This window comes from Propithecus coquereli, unplaced genomic scaffold (genome assembly GCF_000956105.1).
Source record: "Propithecus coquereli isolate 6110/MARCELLA unplaced genomic scaffold, Pcoq_1.0 Scaffold199, whole genome shotgun sequence".
Lineage (NCBI taxonomy): Eukaryota > Metazoa > Chordata > Mammalia > Primates > Indriidae > Propithecus > Propithecus coquereli.
This window is the reverse complement of record NW_012144855.1, coordinates 1436931-1457255: the sequence shown is the minus strand read 5'-3', so window position 1 is coordinate 1457255 and position 20325 is coordinate 1436931. Positions and strand designations below refer to the sequence as shown.

The following is a 20325-nucleotide window of genomic DNA, read 5'->3' as shown; positions in this document are numbered from 1 at the left end:
ATTAAGTTAAATTAATATATCTTAAATGCTTTTTAAAAATATATCTTTTTTATTGTTACAATTTTTTATTTTTAATTATTATGGGTACATAATAGTTGTATACCCTTTTAATCAACAGTTTTCATTATCTGAACAAGTACTTATCCAAATAGTACTAGATATGAGAACATCTACTGATGCAGCTTATAGTCAAACTAGACATCTGGCTCAGCTGGAGCCTTAATGACATTAGTGAAAACAATGCTCCTGAGATTTTCCTACTGATGGTGGTTCAGCTGTATAAAATATAAGGAAACAATACTTTTGACTGGAATAGGAATCTCCGATCTGACTCTATAATAGTGGCTAACTAAAACAGCAGTGTTAAAGTGATACTTTCATTGATCAGTGGAGAAAAGGGAAAACATATTTTTGATGTATTTCTATTTAATTTGCAGTGATTGGTTGGAATCTCAATTCACAACAAACTTAAAATACTTAATGTTTGGTATATGGTACCAAACACAGGAATGTAAACTCTATTAAACTGAAAATGGTACATTCATGTAAAACGTATTAAAAAGATGGTTGTAGTGTTCATGATTGGTTGCCTCCTTATCATTTATTCTGCTTTTGCCCTTCTGTGTGGTAGTCACAACAGGTTAGCAAGATCACATCCCTTTTGCAGGGTAGTTGATAAGGGGTGAACATGTGACCTAAGTTGATCCTAACTGAGTGAAGCTTTTAATTCAAGATTAGAAAGCAGAAGTTATCTGGCTTCTAGAAGATGTGCTGTGTAACAGTAGGGCCTGATACTATTTCAGCCAACTTATTATCATGGTCAACACCAGGCTGAAAATCAAATATACAGAGATGATGCTGGAGCAGAGAGAACTAAAGAGAAATGGAGCTTAAGATGTTACAAGGCATACCTGAGGCCAATCCTACCTGTGAGTGTTTCAGTAATAAGAATCATAGAGTCATTGTGAGAAGATCTTCTGTTCACCCAAACTTGCCCCTAGAAGAAATTAGGGATGTTTTCCTCTGCCATATGTGCTCCCACTCAAGGAGTGCTTCATGGGAAGTGGCTTCTCTGAACTTTGCAAAGGAAATGAGAGGCGTACTGGAAAGGAATGAGTCCCTCCTGTTTCAACGTCCAGAACCACCACCACCAAAGCAAGTTTGTGCCCAGTCACTGGAATGAGGGAGATGCTAAGGAAATTCAACATGGAGATAACTCTGGATCCAGCCATAGCCAATGCTTACCTAGACTTGTCTGAGCATCTGAAAAGCATGAAATATGGAGGAATCAGATAGCAGTTACCTGAAAACCCAGAAATATTTGACCAATCTGCAACTGTGCTGAGTGCTCAGATCTTCACCTGTGGGAGACACCATTGAGAGATGGAAGTGGGAAACAAGACCGAGTGTGAAGTAGACATCTGCAAGGACTCAGTGAACAGGAAGGGGAATCTCCCAAAGCTACCTGGGGACCTCTTCTCACTCATAGGCTTAAAAATTAGAGGCAATTACTGTCTTTGGGTCTCATTACCTTTAAAAGGCCAACATGTCAGAGACCCTGTGCATAAACTTGGTATTTTCTTAGACTATGAATGTGGACATATAGTGTTCTACAGTGTGAAAGATGAGTCCCTATTCTATGGTTTCCCACCAGCCTCTTTCCAAGAGGCTCTCAGGCTGATCTTCTCACTTGTTTCCTAAATGAAGGGACAAACATAGATCCTCTAACCACATGCTCACTGAAAAGCCACCTCTGAGGGATATACCCCTGAGCCTTCCCTGAGGATGAGGTCTAAGACCAACAGATAGCTATTAATTAAGATGATGAATACATTGACAAGATTAACATAAGGTGATCTGAAAGAACCACATGACACCATGAAGAGTTTCCATTAACTTGAGCCCTCAATGAACAGCCAATTTAGACAATCAACTTCAACATCAATGAAAGACAGCTGATCATATCCTGTGTTTTAACTAAATTGTTTATCTAGAGTACCCAATGTACATAAAAGTCACTCAGAGATAGAACTCTCCCCTATTTTTCTAAATCTCATTGTCATAGGCCAGTTTTATAAATATATGACACTTTTTCAAGCAGACTTCTCAATGGAGACCTTACAAGCCAGAAGGATTGGGGCCCCATCTTCAGTCTTCATAAACAGAACAACTGCCAGCCTAGAATTTTGTATCCTGTAAGATTAAGTTTCATATATGAAGGAGAAATAAAGACTTTTCCAGACAAGCAAACATTGAGGGAATTTGTCAAGACCAGACCTACCCTGCAGGAAATACTCAGAACTACATTATACATGGATCAGCACAATAGAAACCCACCAGTGTAAAACCACCCAAAAGCTGAAACTCAGAGTCCTTATAAAACAATATCACAAGAAGATAAGCAAAGCAATAAGATACTAACCAGCATGATGAACACAACAGCATCCCACATATCAATTTTCTCAAACAATGTGAACGGTCTGCATGCCCCACTCAGGAGACATAAGTGGGCTGAATGGATGAAAAAATACAACCCAAATATCTGCTGTCTTCAGAAAACACATTTAACACACAAGGACTCATATAGACTCAGAGGGATGGAAAAAGATATTTCACACAAATGGAAACCAAAAGAAAGCAGATACAGCCATATCAGATAAAATTGACTCTAAATCCACAATGGTAAAGAAAGACAAAGATAAATGGTCATTATATAATGGTAAAGGGAACAATTCAACAAGATTACATAACAATCATAAATATTTATGCACCTAACACAGGAGCAGCCTGATTCACAAAGCATATTCTACTATATCTAAGCAAAGGGATAAACGGCAGCATCATAATTGCTGGGAACTTATATACCCCACAGACAGAAATGGACAGATCATCTAAGCAGAAAATAAATAAAGAAACACTGGACTTAAATGGGCCACTAGAACAAGTGGGCCTAACAGACATTTACAGAACATTTTACTGAAAAGCTACTGAATATGCATTCTTCTCATCAGCACATGGAACATTCTGAAAGACTGATCATGTCTTAGGCCACAAAACACATCTCAACAAATTCAAAAAAATTGAAGTCATATCATGTATTTTATTAGACCACAGTGGAATAAAACTAGAAATCAATTCCAAGAGAAACATTCAATTCTACACAATGTCATGGAAATTAAACAACTTTCTGCTGGACAATTATTGGGTCAATAATGAAATTAAGATGGAAATCAAAAGATTTCTCATACTGAACAACAAAGGGGACTCAAACTACCAAAATCTATGGGGTTCAGCCAAGGCATACCTAAGAAGAAAATTCATAGCCTTAAATATCTATATCAAAAAGACAGAAATATCACAAATTAACAGTCTAATGATACATCTCAAGGAAGTAGGAAAGGAAGAGCAAACCAAACCTAAAGCTAGTAGAAGAAAAGAAAAAACTAAAGTCATAGCAGAACTAAATGAAATGGCAAACTAAAAACAATACAAAGGATGAATGAAATAAAAAGTTGGTTCTTTGAAAAGATAAACAAAATTGATAGACCTATTGCTAGATTAACTAGGAATAGAAGACAAAGGACCCAATAAGCTCAATTGGAAACAAAAAGGGAGGTATTACAACTGATAATACAGAAATACAAAGTATCATTTGTAAATACTATGAAAATCTCTATGCACATAAACTGGAAAAAATAGAGGAAATGGACAAATTACTGAGAACACACAACCTCCCAAGACTCAATCAGGAAGAAATAGAACACTTGAATAGACCAATAACAAGCAGTGAGATTGAAACAATAATAAAATATCTTCTAACAAGAAAAGCTCCAGACCAGATGGATTCACAGCCGAATTTAGCCAGACTCACAAAGAAGAGCTGGTACCCATATGGCTGAAAATATTCCACAACATCAAGAAAGAGGGAATCTTCCCCAACTCATTCTATGAAGCCAGTATCACCTCAATACCAAAGCCAGAAAAGGACAAAACAAAAAAAGAAAACTACAGACCAATATCCCTTATGAATATGGATGCAAAAATCCTCAATAAAATAATAACAAACCAAATTCAACAGCACAACAACAAAAACAAAATCCATCATTACCAAGTGGGCTTCATCCTAGGTATGTAAAGATGGTTCAGCATGTGTAAATCAATAAATATGACTCACCACACAAACAGATGCAAAAACAAAGACCATACAATCATCTCAATACATACAGATTAAGCATCTGAACAAAATTCATTACCCTTTCATGATAAAAACTCTCAAAAAACTAGGTATAGAAGGACTATACCTCAAAATTTTAAAAACCATATATGACAAACTCAGGCAACATCATAATGAATGGGGAAAAGTTGAAACCATTGCCCCTACGTACTGGAACAAGAAAAGGGTGCCTACTGTCACCACTTTTATTCAACATAATGCTAGAAGTTCTAGCCAGAGCAATCAGGAAAGAGAAAGAAATTGGAAAAGAGGAGGTCAAACTACCGTTTTTTGCTGATGATACGACCTTGTATCTAGAAAACCCCAAAGAGTCCACCAATAGACTCCTGGAATTGATAAATAAATTCAGCAAAGTCTCAGGTTACAAAATCAATATACATAAATCAGTACCATTCCTTTACACTAATAACAATCAAGGTGAGAATCAAATTAAAGACTCACTACCATTCAAAATAGCTACAAAGGAAATAAAATACCTAGGAACGTACTTAACCAAGGAGGTGAAAGATCTCTACAAACAGATCTACCAAACACTGAGGAAAGAAATTGCAGATGACACAACAAATAGAAAAACATATCATGTTCGTGGATGGGTAGAATCATCATTGTTAAAATGTCCATATTACCCAAAGAGATTTACAGATTCAATGCAATCACTATCAAAATACCAATGTCATATTTCACAGATCTAGAGAAAATAATTCTACATTTCATTTGGAACAGAAAAGAGTCTGAATTACCAAAGCAATCTTAAGCACAAAGAACAAATCTGGAGGCATCACATTACCAGACTTCAAACTGTAGTACGAGACTATAGTAACCAAAACAGCATTATATTGGCACAAAAATAGAGACATTGACCAATGGAATTGAACAAAGAACCCAGATTTAAATCCATCCACATATAGCCAACTGATCTTTGACAAAGCAGACAACAATATACACTGGGGAAAAGAAGCACTATTCAATAAATGGTGCTGGGAAAACTGGATTGCCACATGAAGAAGAATGAAACAATCTATTTCTCTCACCACTCACAAAAATTAATTCAAGTTGGATAAAAGACTTAAATGTAAGGTATGAAACCATAAGAATTCTAGAAGAAAATGTAGGAAAAACTCTTCTAGATGTCAGCCTAGGCAAAGAATACATGACTAAGATCCTATTGGTAATCAGAGCAACAGCAAAAATATATAAATGGGACTTTTGTATAAATTAAAAAGCTTCTGCACAGCTAAGGAAATAATCAACAGAGCAAACAGACAAACTACAGAATGGGAGAAAAAAATTCTCAAGCTATACATTTGATAAAAGCCTGATATCCAGAATCTAGAAAGAACTCCTACAAACCAGCAAGAAGACAACAAAGAACCCCTTAAAAGTGGGCAAAAGGTGTTAACAGAAGCTTTTTAAAAGAAAATGGACAAATGGCCAATAAACATATGAAAAAATGCTCAGCATCACTAATCATCAGGGCAATGCAAATTAAAATCACAATGAGATATCACCTTACCCCTATTTGAATGGCTTTTATTAAAAAGTCCAAAAAACATTAGATGCTGATGTGGATGCAGAGAGAATGGAACCTTTATACACTGTTGGTAGGACTGCAAATTAGTGCAACCTCTATGGAAAACAGTATGGAGATTCCTCAAAGAACTGAAAGTTGACCTACCAATCTAACAATCCCACTACTGGGTATCTACCCAAAGGAAAAGAAGTCATTTTATCAAAAAGACACCTGCACTTAAATGTTTATTGCAGCACAATTCACAGTTGCAAAGATGTGGAATTAACCCAAGTGCCCATCGAATCATGATTAGATTAACAAAATGTGGTATATGTATACCATGGAGTACTACTCAGCCATAAAAAAGATAAATTAAGACCTTTTGCAATCATTTGGATGGAACTGGAGACCAGTTTAGACACTAAGCAAAGTATCTAAAGAATGGAAAAACAAACACCATGTATACTCATTATTAAATTGGAACTAATTGATGAGCACACATGTGCACAGAAGGAAGTAAAACTCAGTGGAAATCAAGCAGGGCAAGGGGAGAGGAGGAATGGGAAAAATCCTATCTAATGGGTACAATGAGCACTATTTTGGTGATGAGCACACTTATAGCCCTGACTTAAGCATTCCAAAAGTGATCCATGTAACCAAAAACATTTGTACCCCTGAATATTTTGAAATTAAAAAAAGGAAAAAAGAAATAAAATAAAATAATTAACTCCTATCTGGAAAAAAAAGTATTAAAGCATGTATAAAACAATGTAAGTTGTATTTTCTGTTATTTGCAAAAAAAAAAAAAAAAAATCATCATATAGTAAACAAGTCTTCAAGACACTGAAAGAACCTTACGAGGGTTGAGGATCAGCATCCAGAATTTTCCCAAGTGACTTTAAAGATGAGAAGCTAGCTGGGTGTCCCGAGCTGTGAAGGCTGCTTTCAAGTGAACACCATCGCCAAGCAGTGTCTCGTAATGACAGTGTTGACAGAACCTTATCTCTGGCAGTGTTGCTACAATTTAAAGGTGATTGCCTTTTTATAGTTAATGGTTGATTCTGCTGGAGACATGAAGATTTTTTCACTTTAAAATAAACTACTTCTATTTGCCAATGCTATTTTCCTTCCCACTCTGGTCATCTTTGGCTAATGATATTAAATATTTATTGGAGTTACACATAAGTGGGAATTATTAGTGATTGACCACAGCTATAACCCATAAAATATTCATTACCCATCTTTAAATTATTGATTTATATTACAAATGTACAGTCTCCATAATAGAATGAAGTTCAGCTTTTTTTTCCAGTTGATAAGGATTAAGTAGAAATGTTTCACCCACATTTTTTCCATGTGTCAGCTCATATACTCTATGAGAACCTAAAGAAGTTGATACTACTATTTCTTCTTTACAGATGAGAAAGTTGAGGTACACATAGTCAAGGCACTTGCCCAAGATCACAAGGCTTGAAGGTGAAGGGCTGGAATTTGAACCAAATCCAGGCAATCTGGCTTCAGAGTCCACGTATTTAACCACTGTTGCAAGCAGCACACTATACTCATAGCCGCAGGCAAATGGATCTCTGAGGAGTAGAAGTCTGCCAATAATGCCAATGAGAAAGCAGATGGGAAGGCATTAAAAAGTACCAATTTGACTTCACAGGAAGCGATCCATCTTCAGATTTTACAAGATTGTACAGCTTCAACTGCCAACTTACATATTTTTAGTAACTGTGAATGAAAGTATAGGCAAGATTTTGCTCCAAGCCCTGGCCTGTATATCCAGGTGCCTTGGTAAATGATATGTTTCAATTTCCACTTAATTTTTTAAGACTTTTACTGGCTCTGTAAATTAAAATGAATTTGTGTTTTTCTTTAGGTATGCTTATTCTTATTATAGCATTTTATAGTTTTGCATAAATTATTTTCTCTGAAGAGTTTACCTTCAGTAAAATGCTTTCTGTTTATTATATTAATTACTGGTGGATTGATACAATTGTTTTTTATCGACTAGTAAAACTTACTGGCTATGCCGATTAGCTCAGCTTTGCAAAATTAAAAAAATTACTAGACATTCTCAGGAAAAAAGAAGCAAGATGAAGCCTGAAATAATCCCTGATGCCTCTGCCAACCTCATGGAATACATCAAATTTGACTCTAATTCTGTATATCTCTCAATTCTGACCTTTTCTACAATTTCACCAGCTTAGATAAGAATGTCATCATTTTTCTCATGGACTGCAACCGTCTCCCAATAAATCCTCCTGCCTCTTGTTTTGCCACCATTCAAATCATATTTTTCCAGCCATCAGAATGATGCCTATATACATCAATCTTCTCCTGACGGTCCCCTGCATAAAATTCTTTATTTGCTCTTTATGGCTTCTGAACAGAGTCAGTACTCTGTGGGGATAACTCACAGGGCCCTTCATGATCTGGCTCTTGTTCAGTGACCAGACTTAATCTATCACCATTCTGCATAACCATCCTTCTTTTCTGAAGTTATCTTCCAGCTAATTCAAAATACATATTCTTCCTATTATCCACCTCACTCTCCTTCTTTTTCACTGTGAATGCGTCATGTGTATGTGTGTGCATATCCAATATTGCATTGAGAATTTTATTATGATGATTGTATGTTATGGTGAAATTTGTGACTTTGAGTACTTGGGAGATCTAGGATACATATCCTGTGAAATCTCTCTTTCTGGTAAGACCATATCTGAAATAATCCTTAGTTTTCTGGGGTTCCAAATTTTTAGGAGTAAATCAACAAACTAGAGCATCAAAAAAATGAGAAGCCAAAAAAGATTACTTTTGTTGTACTCAAAATAACTCCCTATTGATAATTGAAAGCCTGTTTTATAGATAAAAGCTTAGGCTAAATCTGTGTGTTTCCCTTTTGTATAACCTGGAAGAAGTCATTAGGGACAACATGAATGTGACAGACATTTGGACTTAACAGGCTGGCTAGTGATGAAGTTTTAAGCACAGACTCTTACCTAAGAGAGAAGGCAGTGGAACCTACACAATCCCCCACATCTTTCATCATGAATATTCCTGTGTATCTAATTAATTTTTCACCTTAAAATACTATAGTTGACTACCTCAGGGCATTGATCAGGCTCCATTTGGGAGCCATCCATGATCAGTTAGAAACAAGTGAGTCTTCACCAAATTTTTGAGAAGCAGTACTGTACAACTTGTCCAATTTCTTGTTTTCTATGTGTTCGGATTGTGATCTCACAAACTGTATGTTATTTTTTCCCATCTCATGTGACTAATAGTATATATAAAAAGGTGATTAATTAAGGAAGCGAGGGAAATGTCTTCATTACATTCTAGTATGTCCTGTTGACTATTTCATTTGTCTTTAAGTAGTATTGATTCTTAATCTTTAAGTTCGGCATGTCTAAATAGGTCTTTTTTGATAGTTTGGTCACGAGCTGTTAGCTTGAATTTTCATCATTTTAAATTATTTTAGCTTTATTTTACACACCTAACTATACATGTGCTTTTGGTACTACTACATTTTGGTGAACAGCTAGTTTCTTTTCGAAAGAAGCATTTTAGAAAATAGGAAACAATGCAGAAATAAGTAAAAACCACTCACTCAAATATTTCACTCTGAGACACTTATTAATAACCATTAATTTTGGTATATGTATTTCCAGTCTGTTTTCCTTGGCATATATGTTTATTTTTAAACCTTATTGATAACATTATCTCACTTTATTTATAAGTTTATATCCCATTTTCAGTTAACATATTTTGTACATGTTATTAATAAATGCCATTAAAATATATTTATAAATATGTTTTATTAACCTACAATTATCAAGGACAGGATTTTCTGGGCAATTAAGTTTTTAAAATTTATGTCTAAGTGTTTTTTATCCAGAAGAACGGGTGGAAATTGGCTGCTCGGTAACTACCTTGGATAGAACTAACTTGGATAGAAATAATTAGAGAAAGAGAAATTTAGGAGAGAAAGCTTAAGTCAGCTCTGAACCATGCAGGATGTCTCTGATGAAATGACCAATATCTAATTTCCTCTGCTTCATTTACATGAATTTTACTCCTGTCTGTCACCTTTAAAACTCCTTTGTCATTATCCTATAGCTCCTTATTAAAAATCAAATAACTTGATCTATTTTTTAAATACTAATTATATTTCATGTTATTAAGCAGAGTTTTCTTTAACTATGAGGTCCTAAATTAAGAATAATGATTGAAAAATAAATTTCTTCTATTGTTCGATAAAATAGAGAAATCACCAGTGATTTAAAAATTGCTTCATTCTCATCTGGCTTATAGGCTGTGAAAGAAGAAGGGCTGCATAATTTATTTCCTTTATGTTAGCACCTTAGCACATGCAGGCACTTATCCAGTGGCATTTAACAAAATGCAATAATTAAAATTTACTATTCAGCTTTAAGAAACAACGGTGATATAGCACCTCTTGTATTCTCCCGGAAAGAGCTGGAATACATTCTACTAAGTGAAGTATCCCAAGAATGGAAAAACAAGCACCACATACACTCACCATCGAATTGGTATTAACTGATCAACACATAAGTGCACGTATAAGAATAACATCTATTGGATGTCGGGCAAGGGGGAGGGGGAAGGGGATAGGAGGGGACGGATATATGCACACACAAAGAGTGTGATGTGCACCATCCGAGGGATGGACACGCTTGAAGCTCAGACTTGGAGGGGAGGGGGGGCAAGGGCAACATATGTAACCTAAACATCTGTACCCCCATAATGTGCTCAAATAAAAAAAAATTATTTGTCTTTAAATATGAGATTAAAAGTGAAAGAAAAGCATAAAAGAAAAAAAGATGAGAAAAGCTAGGAAATAGTAGACAAAAATGAAAATTGGCATGTGGATGTTTTGCTGCATCTTCTTGAACATATTTCTCTTCCTTGGTTCTGCAAATGTGTGAATCCAACCAAGATGCATAAGCCAAATCAACTCAACAAACACCATTTCTCCTGAAGTAAAAATAGGCAAAATCATTCCTCCTTTAAGAATTTAACAGTTAGAAAATTTGGGGTAAAATAGGTAGTTTTACCTTATTTTTTAAATGAAAATAACATATAGTGTATTTTTAGAAAACCAACCTAATATAAATTTTTAAAATGAATCATTTTGGCTTATGAAGGTAGTTTGGAAGTAATCCGGTTTCCTAATTAACGTAATATTCATTGGGGACAAATTTGAAAAGTACAGATAATAAAATCACCTGTACTAATCACCTTGAAGGAAGCAATGTTAACATTTGTTTTATATTTTTGCCCACATATTAAGTGTCCATATGTGTTAATGAACATTAATTAGTTTCCAAATAAAACTGGGACCGTATCATACATATTTCAAATAAAATTTTGCACTTTATATATTTTGATTTTATTCTCATGGTTTTAATCATTACATAGCCTTTATGTTATTTTAAGCATACTATTAATTTGATATATTAAAGCCAAAATATACCTCTCAAATAATCTCAAATGATCTATATTTTAATTTTAATTAAAGTGTGTTATGCCTTCAAATTTTAGATATTTCAGACAATATATTCAAAAACCATTTAAGATAAATTTTATGACTATCTAACAAGTCAAGGGCTATTTTCAGCTCCTTTTCTCACCAATATTCGGTGGCAGAAACAATTTGGACATATAAGGGACAATTTGATTTTGACTGCAACATTAATTGTAAGATACGTTGGTTTAAAGAGCAAAATTTTCAGAAATTCGTATTCATTGTTAACGGTAAAAACAAGCAAAGGAACAAATCCCAACACACATGCACACCCCCCCCCTTACAAAGGAGCAGGTGTGAGCCACTTACACAGCTGTATTGAATTAATTTAAGCTGTTCAAGTGACAAGTCAATCTAACAACAACAGAGTTTTTACATGTTTAGAACTCATGTCTCTTTCCTGTAAACCAGATCTCTCAACCTTGGTACACATTAGAATTACCCAATGAGTTTCTAAACCATAGGGTAGTCTGGCTTTGCTTCATAAATTGGACTGTGGTGGAGCTTGAGCGTTGGTATGTTTGAAAAAGTACCCTGGTGATCCTTTTGTTTAGCCAGGGATAAGAAGTATTGCTTAAATGAATACTAAATTGGAAAATTTGGTTTTGAGGCTTCTTTTTTTTTTTTTTTGAGACAGAGTCTTACTGTGTTGCCCAGGCTAGAGTGAGTGCCATGGCGTCAGCCTAGCTCACAGCAACCTCAAACTCCTGGACTCAAGCGATCCTCCTGCCTCAGCCTCCCGAGTAGCTGGGACTACAGGCATGCGCCACCATGCCCGGCTAATTTTTTCTATATATTTTTAGTTGTCCAATTAATTTCTTTCTATTTTTAGTAGAGACAGGATCTCGCTCTTGCTCAGGCTGGTTTCGAACTCCTGAGCTCAAACAATCCGCCCGCCTCTGCCTCCCAGAGAGCTAGGATTACAGGCATGAGCCACTGCACCCGGTGGAGGCTTCTTTTTCAAATCAGAGAGTAAACAAAAGGAATAAGAGGAAGGCAATTAAAAACGTAAAAATATATTTTTAAGTTTTTATGTTCACTTGAGCAGATATCTTTTATGTAAAATTGAAAATAAACACAAAACATTTATCTCTGGAAATGTTTAAATTTAACCTGCATGCTTTTAAAACAATATTACATATTTGTTAATATCTGTTCTTGATTGACAGAAAACTCTAAAAAAATTCAAATAATTTTCTTTTCATATTGAAAAATAAATCTATATATTTATAATGGAGCTGGTTACCTCATAGAGTCTCATATTGTTCTACGTATGGCAAACAAAATACTCACTCGATTTTGTGGTGTTGTAAAAGTATTTCAAAATAATTATTTTAAAATTTACATTTTATATTTTTCATGAAAAGATCTTCTATTTCAAATTTGTGAACAATAGACAGAGGTGACATTAAATAATTAAATATCTCTTTTGGTTAAAATTTGATTAAATTGATGAGCTATTTTAAACTGGGTTAATTTAAATTAAATCCTTTCTTAAATCAAGGTAAAAAAAGTGTTCCAGGCTGAGTCTAAATTCATTCTGAGAAATACTGGTAAATCCCTCTATAATTAACTTATCTAAAGCAAGTTCAGAATGAAATTTGCTTTTGGGCTTCTCTACTACTGCCAAGAAAAATAGCCCCAAATCTAATTAACCAAATGTTGTTTGCCTATATTTTAGATTAAGCCTCCCACCTAACATAATTCCCTGCTTTATTTAGTCAATAGTTCTTAAGTATTAGTGTTTATAAGGAGTCATTTAGGGGTGTTGGTTAAACATTCAGATTCCTGGGCTCCAACCTAGAGATTACTGGGGATGGAGCCCAGGAATCTGCATATTTTAAGCAAACTTTTCTGTCAATTCTGATGTAAATAGTAGTGGCTCACACTTTAGGAAATGTTCATCTACTTGTCCTTATTTCCAGATGTTTTGGGAAAAAGATGCTGTGATGAATACTTCACAGGTGTTTGGAGGAAGGTTGATTTGCTGTTACTCAGTTTTTTCCCTCTTGCAGGCTCAGAGCTGTTCTTAACAAGGAGGAGCCCATCACGTGTGCTCTGTGATTTTTAGGGCAGTTCAACCTTTTCCTTTTTCCCCAAGCATTTGCACTTCTTTCCATTATTGAGGTGTTTTATTTCCAAAGGGTAAAGCCTTAAATGTGTTTCAGCACTAAAATTTAAATCAGAAATATCCATGAAAGAAATATGTCTATTTAAATCCACACTTAGGTATAAATGAATGGAATGTCTTCTAGAAAAAGAAGTAGAGTGAGAAGAAAAATGTAAAGGTACTAAGGAGGGATGTTGAGGAGTAGTAGGGCACCACAGGGATTGGGAAAATGGCTCAACAAGCAAAGTCTGCAAACATTGAAGAAACCATGCCAGTCTAACAGATTTTGCTCTGTTTCTGGTTTAGCAATCTCTACCTCTCTCTAAGTTCTTTGAGAACAATTTCTCTTTTATATTCTTTGTATTTTTCTGAAAGCTTTTTGCGTTTGACACATAAAAATCATACAACAAATACTTGTTGAGTAAGTTTAAATGATAAAGCCTCTGGGTCACTTTAAAGTCTGTTCCTCCCTCTTAGCCCACCTTCTGCCTCCTAATGATTTTATTATTGACATCTCACTACCGTTTCCTTACTTAGTGGTCTAGTTATTTCCTGCCTGGTCTTCCTGAATCTTTTTCTTCTTATATCTGTCTTCCACATCAAAAACAAGCATTCCTCCATTGCCTATAATAGTATTTTCTAAACTGTGTTCCTGGGGATACTTATTTCCAGAATATAGAATTCCATTTGAATTTGCCTATTCGAAAAAGTTTGAAAAATTGTTTCTTTTCTTTGTGATTTCTTAGAACCTTTCTATGCAGTGTACTTTCCAAGGGGATGTACTATTCACCATTCCCCATGCTTATTTAACCAAGAGTCTAACTCCGTAGAGCATTTTTTTGGCCTACAAGAACTATACATTTCTTACCATGGCACATAATCCCTTTGAAGACATTCACCACTGCCTATGTATCTGGGATCTTTTCCACCACTTTCTTCCATACATTCTTCAAACAGCAATTCTGAGCTGCTTTTAGTTTCTGAGCCATGCTATCCTTTTGTGCTTTTGTAGTCTGATTGCTCTGCCTGGAATGTCACTTGACTATAGCTGTCCCTACAACATTTATTCTTCTTTATGTCCTTACATTTTATTTCTTTTGAGAAGCCAATATTTATTATCAAGTTCATAGTATCCTTCTCTTTTCACTACATTATCATTACATTTGCTATATGTCTCATTAAAGTACACAACATAGTCTGTTTTTATGGATACTTGGTTGTTTTTCCAGAGTAAGCTTCTTGAAGCCGCCAACTATTCATCTTGGTTTCCTAAGAACTGGTTCTCATTATATGACAAATGAATGAATAAATACACAAATAAATTTTCCACTCAACTGATTTTTGATTACTAGCTAGAAATCCTGAGTTAAGTGAAGTTTGTCTTTGTACAACCTCTAAATTCCACTTGCATTCAAATTAATATATAAGAGCATAGTAGATTTGATTCCAAGTTATTCACATTATTCATTCAAGTATCTACTTGTTTTAAACCCTGTTGTCTCCTGGGCAGTGCTGGAATACCCATGGTGTTTCCCCTCGACATAGATATTCTCGTGCTGTATTTGTGAGCAGATGTGTTATTTTTAATGGGACACTGAGATAGAATACATGATTATCAATAGTTCTTCTTTCTCTTCCATAATTTAGTTTCTTTGAAAAAATCCATCTCAGAGAACTTTAAACCTCTTCATTTATTTTATTTTTCTTTAAGAAACACATATGGTAACTATGTTCTATGTTCTAAGCAATTAAAGAGATATTAACTCATCTAAATGCCATGAAAACTCTACCAGGAAGATACTCTTGTTATCCATATTTCACAGAAGAGGGAACATAAGCAAGAAGGCTGAAGTAAATTGCTAGGGGGATGCTATTAAGAAGTAAGAATAGAATTTGATTTTAAGCAATCTGGCTCCCAGGGCTTGTATTCTTAAGCACTTACCCATGCTACCTTTCATTGTGTTCTATGTTTGCAATATTTTTCAACTTTGTGTGAAAGAATCACTGAGCAATTCTTAGAAGTACATATCATTTTATTGAAATTGCTTAAATGCTCTGTGAAAAAGAGTTTATTTCTTTCAGTTTAGCTAGTTGGTAAAAAGGATATAAATCCATAAAGAAACTTAAAGGTTGTTAATAGGATAGGATTTATTTCTTTGAATGTAATGACGTAGATGTCTAATGTTGAGAAAGTAAACAGATTTTTAAATGAAAAGGGGCATTTCAAGTCAGTTATAAAATGTATATCTTTTAAAAAATTTAAATATAACTGGAATAGGTTTTATCTTAGATTTGGTGAATTTTTAAAGAGATTAAACCAATGCCAGAAACTCTTACATGAGAAAGATTGACATGGCTGTTGGACACAGACTATTTCTATGTCTAATAACTCTTTTTATTAATAATAATGAAATAATCAGGGCAATGGAGCTTCAAAAATGTAGGGTGCTATGGTTATGGGGAAGAATGGCAGAAGGTAAAACAATTGAAGGAGGGGAGAGAATTACATGTCATAAGAGGATTAAATTCTATCTGTTCATTCACCTTGTGTTCCTATTGTCTATTATAATGTTGTCTTAGTCTGTGTGTGTTGCTCATAAAGGAACACCTGATGCTGGGTAATTCATAAAGAAAAGAGGCTAATTTGGCTCACAATTCTGCAGGCTGTACAAGAAGCATGGTGCCAGCATCTACTTCTGGTGAGGGCTTTGGGGAGCTTCCAATCAAAGTGGAAGGGGAAGAGGAACCAGCGTGTGCAGATCACAGGGTGAGAGAGCAGAAGCAAGAGAGAGAGAAGGAGGTGCCAGACTCTTCAACAACCAGCTCTTGTGGGGACTAATAGAGCAAGAACTCACTCATATTACCTGCTGGAGTAATAGTGGGATGGGAAAAAAGATAAAACATTTATCAGTCTGATTCCTGCTTTCAAGGATCTCATACTCTTAGATTTTCAACCTGAGTCTATGTATTTTTTATAGCTCAATTATAAGTTTTTGTTCTTAGTGGAAATTTAGTAGACTTGTTCTGAATTATCTATTAAACTTCTTTCAATTCATCAGTGTGTTATATTCTGAACACTTTCTACCACCTTTCCCTCAGAAGGTGCCTGTTCACTTTTAGTTCTTAGTTTAGAAGTCATTTCTGCTAGGAAGTCCTCTCTGATACTTCAGGTTGAGTTTCTTGCATTTCCTTTGTGCTTTCTTTCCTAGCCTTGTGGACTATTCTCCTCCTATTGTTTAGTGCCCATTCTTTTAAATCCATGAATCCCATTCAAGGGTAAGCTGCATGAGACCAGAGGCATGTTCATCTTATTATCATTGGATCCCCATCTGTTCAACAATATTTAGTGCCTATTAGATGCCAGACACATCTCTAGGCACTGAGAATGTAGCAGTGAACAAAACATAGACTCTACTTTATTGGGCTTATGTTTAGTGGAGAGAGAAGACAACAGATAAATAAATGTGTACTATGATAGTACTAAGTGTTATGAAGACAAATAAAGAAGGGTAAGGGAATAAAGCAAGTGGACTGGAGGGAAGGCAGGGTTCTTTTGGGTAAAGCCCTCTTTGAAGTGGTGACATTTGAGTTAAGAACTAGAGGAAGGGAGAGAGGAGGCCATGGGGGTAGAATGTTCCTGGAAGAGGGGTAGTGAGTACAAAGGCCCTGAGCTGGGAGTGTGTTTAATGTCGTGAAGGAGCAACAAGGAAGCTGTTGAGGCTGGAGAGGAGTGGTGCTGGGCATGTGGGGCAGAGAGTATTAAGAGATTTAGGTCAGGAAGATTTCCAGGCGTCAGATCACATAGGATTTTTCAGGTTAAGGTACTCCTAGCACCTAGCAAACACGATTAGTGCTTCATGAGCATACATTGAATAATGTTAGATTAAGGTTGGAAGTACAAGAGCAGCATTGCCTGATTTTATATTATTAGTACTTTGGGTGGAAAACTTTGCTACATATTAGAATCATCTAGAGATTTTTTTAAAAGACTGAGTCCAGGTCGTATGACAGACACATGACATCAGAATCTATGTGTGGCATCTGTATTTTTAAAAGTTTTTTAGGTGATTTCAGACAAGTATGAGATCACTGACTTAGATTATTAATATTTTGCAAGGTGTGGCCACCAACCAGCAGCGCTGAAGATAGGTAGAAATACAAATTCTTGGCCTCATATGTATTGAATCGGAAATTCTGGCGGTGAAACTAAGCTATCTGTGTTTTAAGAATTTGTTCAGGTGCCCCATATGTGTGCTAAAATTGGAGGACCATTGTCAAAAGAATAGGCCCATATGTAGGCAAAACGGATGATGTGTTTTGTGATGTTAATTGTAGAGAGCCATGTTTCTATAATATGTGCATACTAGCAAGAATGTCTAAAGTTTAACCATTGAGAATTATCTCTTTGGATTGAAATTTTCTCTCAAAGCCTTTGTTTAATAAAATATAGTATTTTATCATAATACAGTTAATAAAAACATAGTATTTCCTATTCTTGAAAAATGCTAAAATTTTGTTTTAAGTGAAATTTTCCTCTAGGTAAAATATCAAGCCATCGTTAGTAGTACTTAATGTAAATGTGTTTATTGGAATGATTTAGCTGATTGAAGATGGGATACTTTGAATATAAGAATGGTCGAAATGAGAAAAGGTTTATAGAAAAGGATAGAGATGGGATGAAGGCACAATTTTCCTATGGTCTCAAAATCATTGGTGTTTAATAAAATTTTAATTAGCAATGAATAGCATTTAATAAAATTTAAAACTACTTAATTAGATTTCAAAATAATCTAAATATAAATTTTCCCTTATTTGGGGGGACATATTTGGGAAATGTCCTGATTCTATGTTAGCTAAGTCTGGCAATGATGATTTCAACATTTGCTAGTTTGAAATAAAGCCAATATTTGTAATAACGTACGAATAGATTTGTCCAGATGCCTTTTTAATTTTTTTAAAATGGAAGTCTTACTGTTTAGGTTTCTATCTGGCCACACTCATCAAGAGATTTCGACATGAAAAATATCATCACCATTTATCCTACTAGAGAAAGTTAAATTTTCTTCCACAGAACTCCAATATTAATATGTATATTAGAGTTTCTCTTTGCCTTCCTCTTATCTGGGAATAATAATGAATGAAAGAAAGTGAATTATATATACAGCTCAGGGGGCAATGTGCTAATTCTGGTTTTAGTGTTCTTATCAATGCAGCAGATTCATTGAGATTTAAGAATGCAGTGTGAAAATCTTTTGTTGTCCTGCTACACAAGTTTTCTCTTATATAGAAAAATCAGCTTATTTATAAAGGCTTAACCAGAGACAGTACCCAATATTGTCTACGAAGTGCAAACAATATATTTTTTGAAGCACTTGAATAATATTAGTATCCTGGCTGAGTACAGGAGGAAAATAATCTATAAAAGTAAGGATAATACAATTTTTAAAGGGAACTGTGACATGCCATAGGATTTCATTCAGCTTGCTGACAAAGGACTCCAGAAATAAGGAGAGCTTGAGATGAAGAAAACGTAAATGCACAAAGTATGTCTTGATATCTCCAGTTTGTGTCTTCATGTTGCTGATATATTTGACTGATCAAAGCCTTGCTGAGATTTGGAACCAAGCATCAAAGCTGTCTGTGGGATTTATAAATGAACAATTTTCCTCCATATCATTCAACCAAGCAATATGCTTTCTTATTTTTCCTTTATGTATATTTTTTCAAGATTAATCCATCCTCTTGCTGGAGAGGTGAACGTAAATTTGCAATATTATATTGTCCTCCTGGAAATCCTTCTTCTGACAAAACAATGTTTCTTTAAATGTCAATTTCTCTCATCTACTATTTTTGCATCAGAAGCCAACTTTAGAAAAACTAGAAAGTCTTTTTTTTTCCCTTCCCATGTTTTCTTTCAACCCACCTAGAACAATGGCATTTAATATAGCGCTACATAGTTTGCAGTCTGAAATCTGGAGTGTCCAAAAAGTAGCATAAAGCTATCAAATGTCTTTCTCCTTTGCAATTTGAATATCTTTTTAAAAATTATATTTTCTTGCTTCCTGGCATTTATTAGAAACCATCAGTGACCTACCATGTTTGTTACTGGATCACAATAGACAAATGCAAATGTGCCTATTTCTCAATGACTCCACCAAACACAAATGCATTGTATTCCAAAAGCTAACATGAAGGTAATTTATATTTAACAAAAAATAAAATCATTGTATACCTGATTGGAATGAGAGTAAATGAATTGGTGAACAACCATATTAAGTCATAATTTGAAATTACATATCTATGCTTTCTATGAATAATCACACTACACATTCTCACATATATGGAATGCACAGAATGCAGACATGATACACCTATGCATAAACTTTTTTTCTCATTTTTTCTTTTCCATACACATCGTGGATAAAGTGTATCAGGGCTTAGTGTCTGTCATGTATTATCAAGATATTTACTAACCATTTTTAGATTTAACAAATACTTATTGAAAGTAGGATTCTAGCTGTTGTGGATATGGATAAGGTCTATGAATATAGATGAAGTGCATGCATTTATGAAGCCTATTTTCTAGTAGGTAGCATAGAAAATAACCAAGTAAGTAAATAAACAGGACAATAAGGGGTTCTTAAGTAGTAGGTAGAAAACAACAGGATAATGCATTACAGATTGATTGGGGTTGCTACTTCAGAATAAGAGATAGAGTGTATGCCTACTAAATGACAAGACATTTGAGGTGAGCCCTAAACAATGAGATTGAACCAGTGAGGGGAGTCTTGGCAGAAAAGAGAACAAGATAAGTGCAACACAAGCTATGTTCTCTAAGAGCTTATAATTTAGTTGGGCTGAAAATCAAAAGGAGGTGTTATAACATTTTACAGGTGAGAGAGATTGTATTTTAGTTG

The 20325-nt window shown here is 34.8% G+C and overlaps 1 pseudogene; it reads left to right on the top strand.

The window, feature by feature from the left end:
• The first annotated feature begins 1179 nt into the window (after window positions 1–1179).
• LOC105809661 lies at window positions 1180–1757 on the top strand (annotated as a pseudogene).
• Window positions 1758–20325: the final 18568 nt, after the last annotated feature.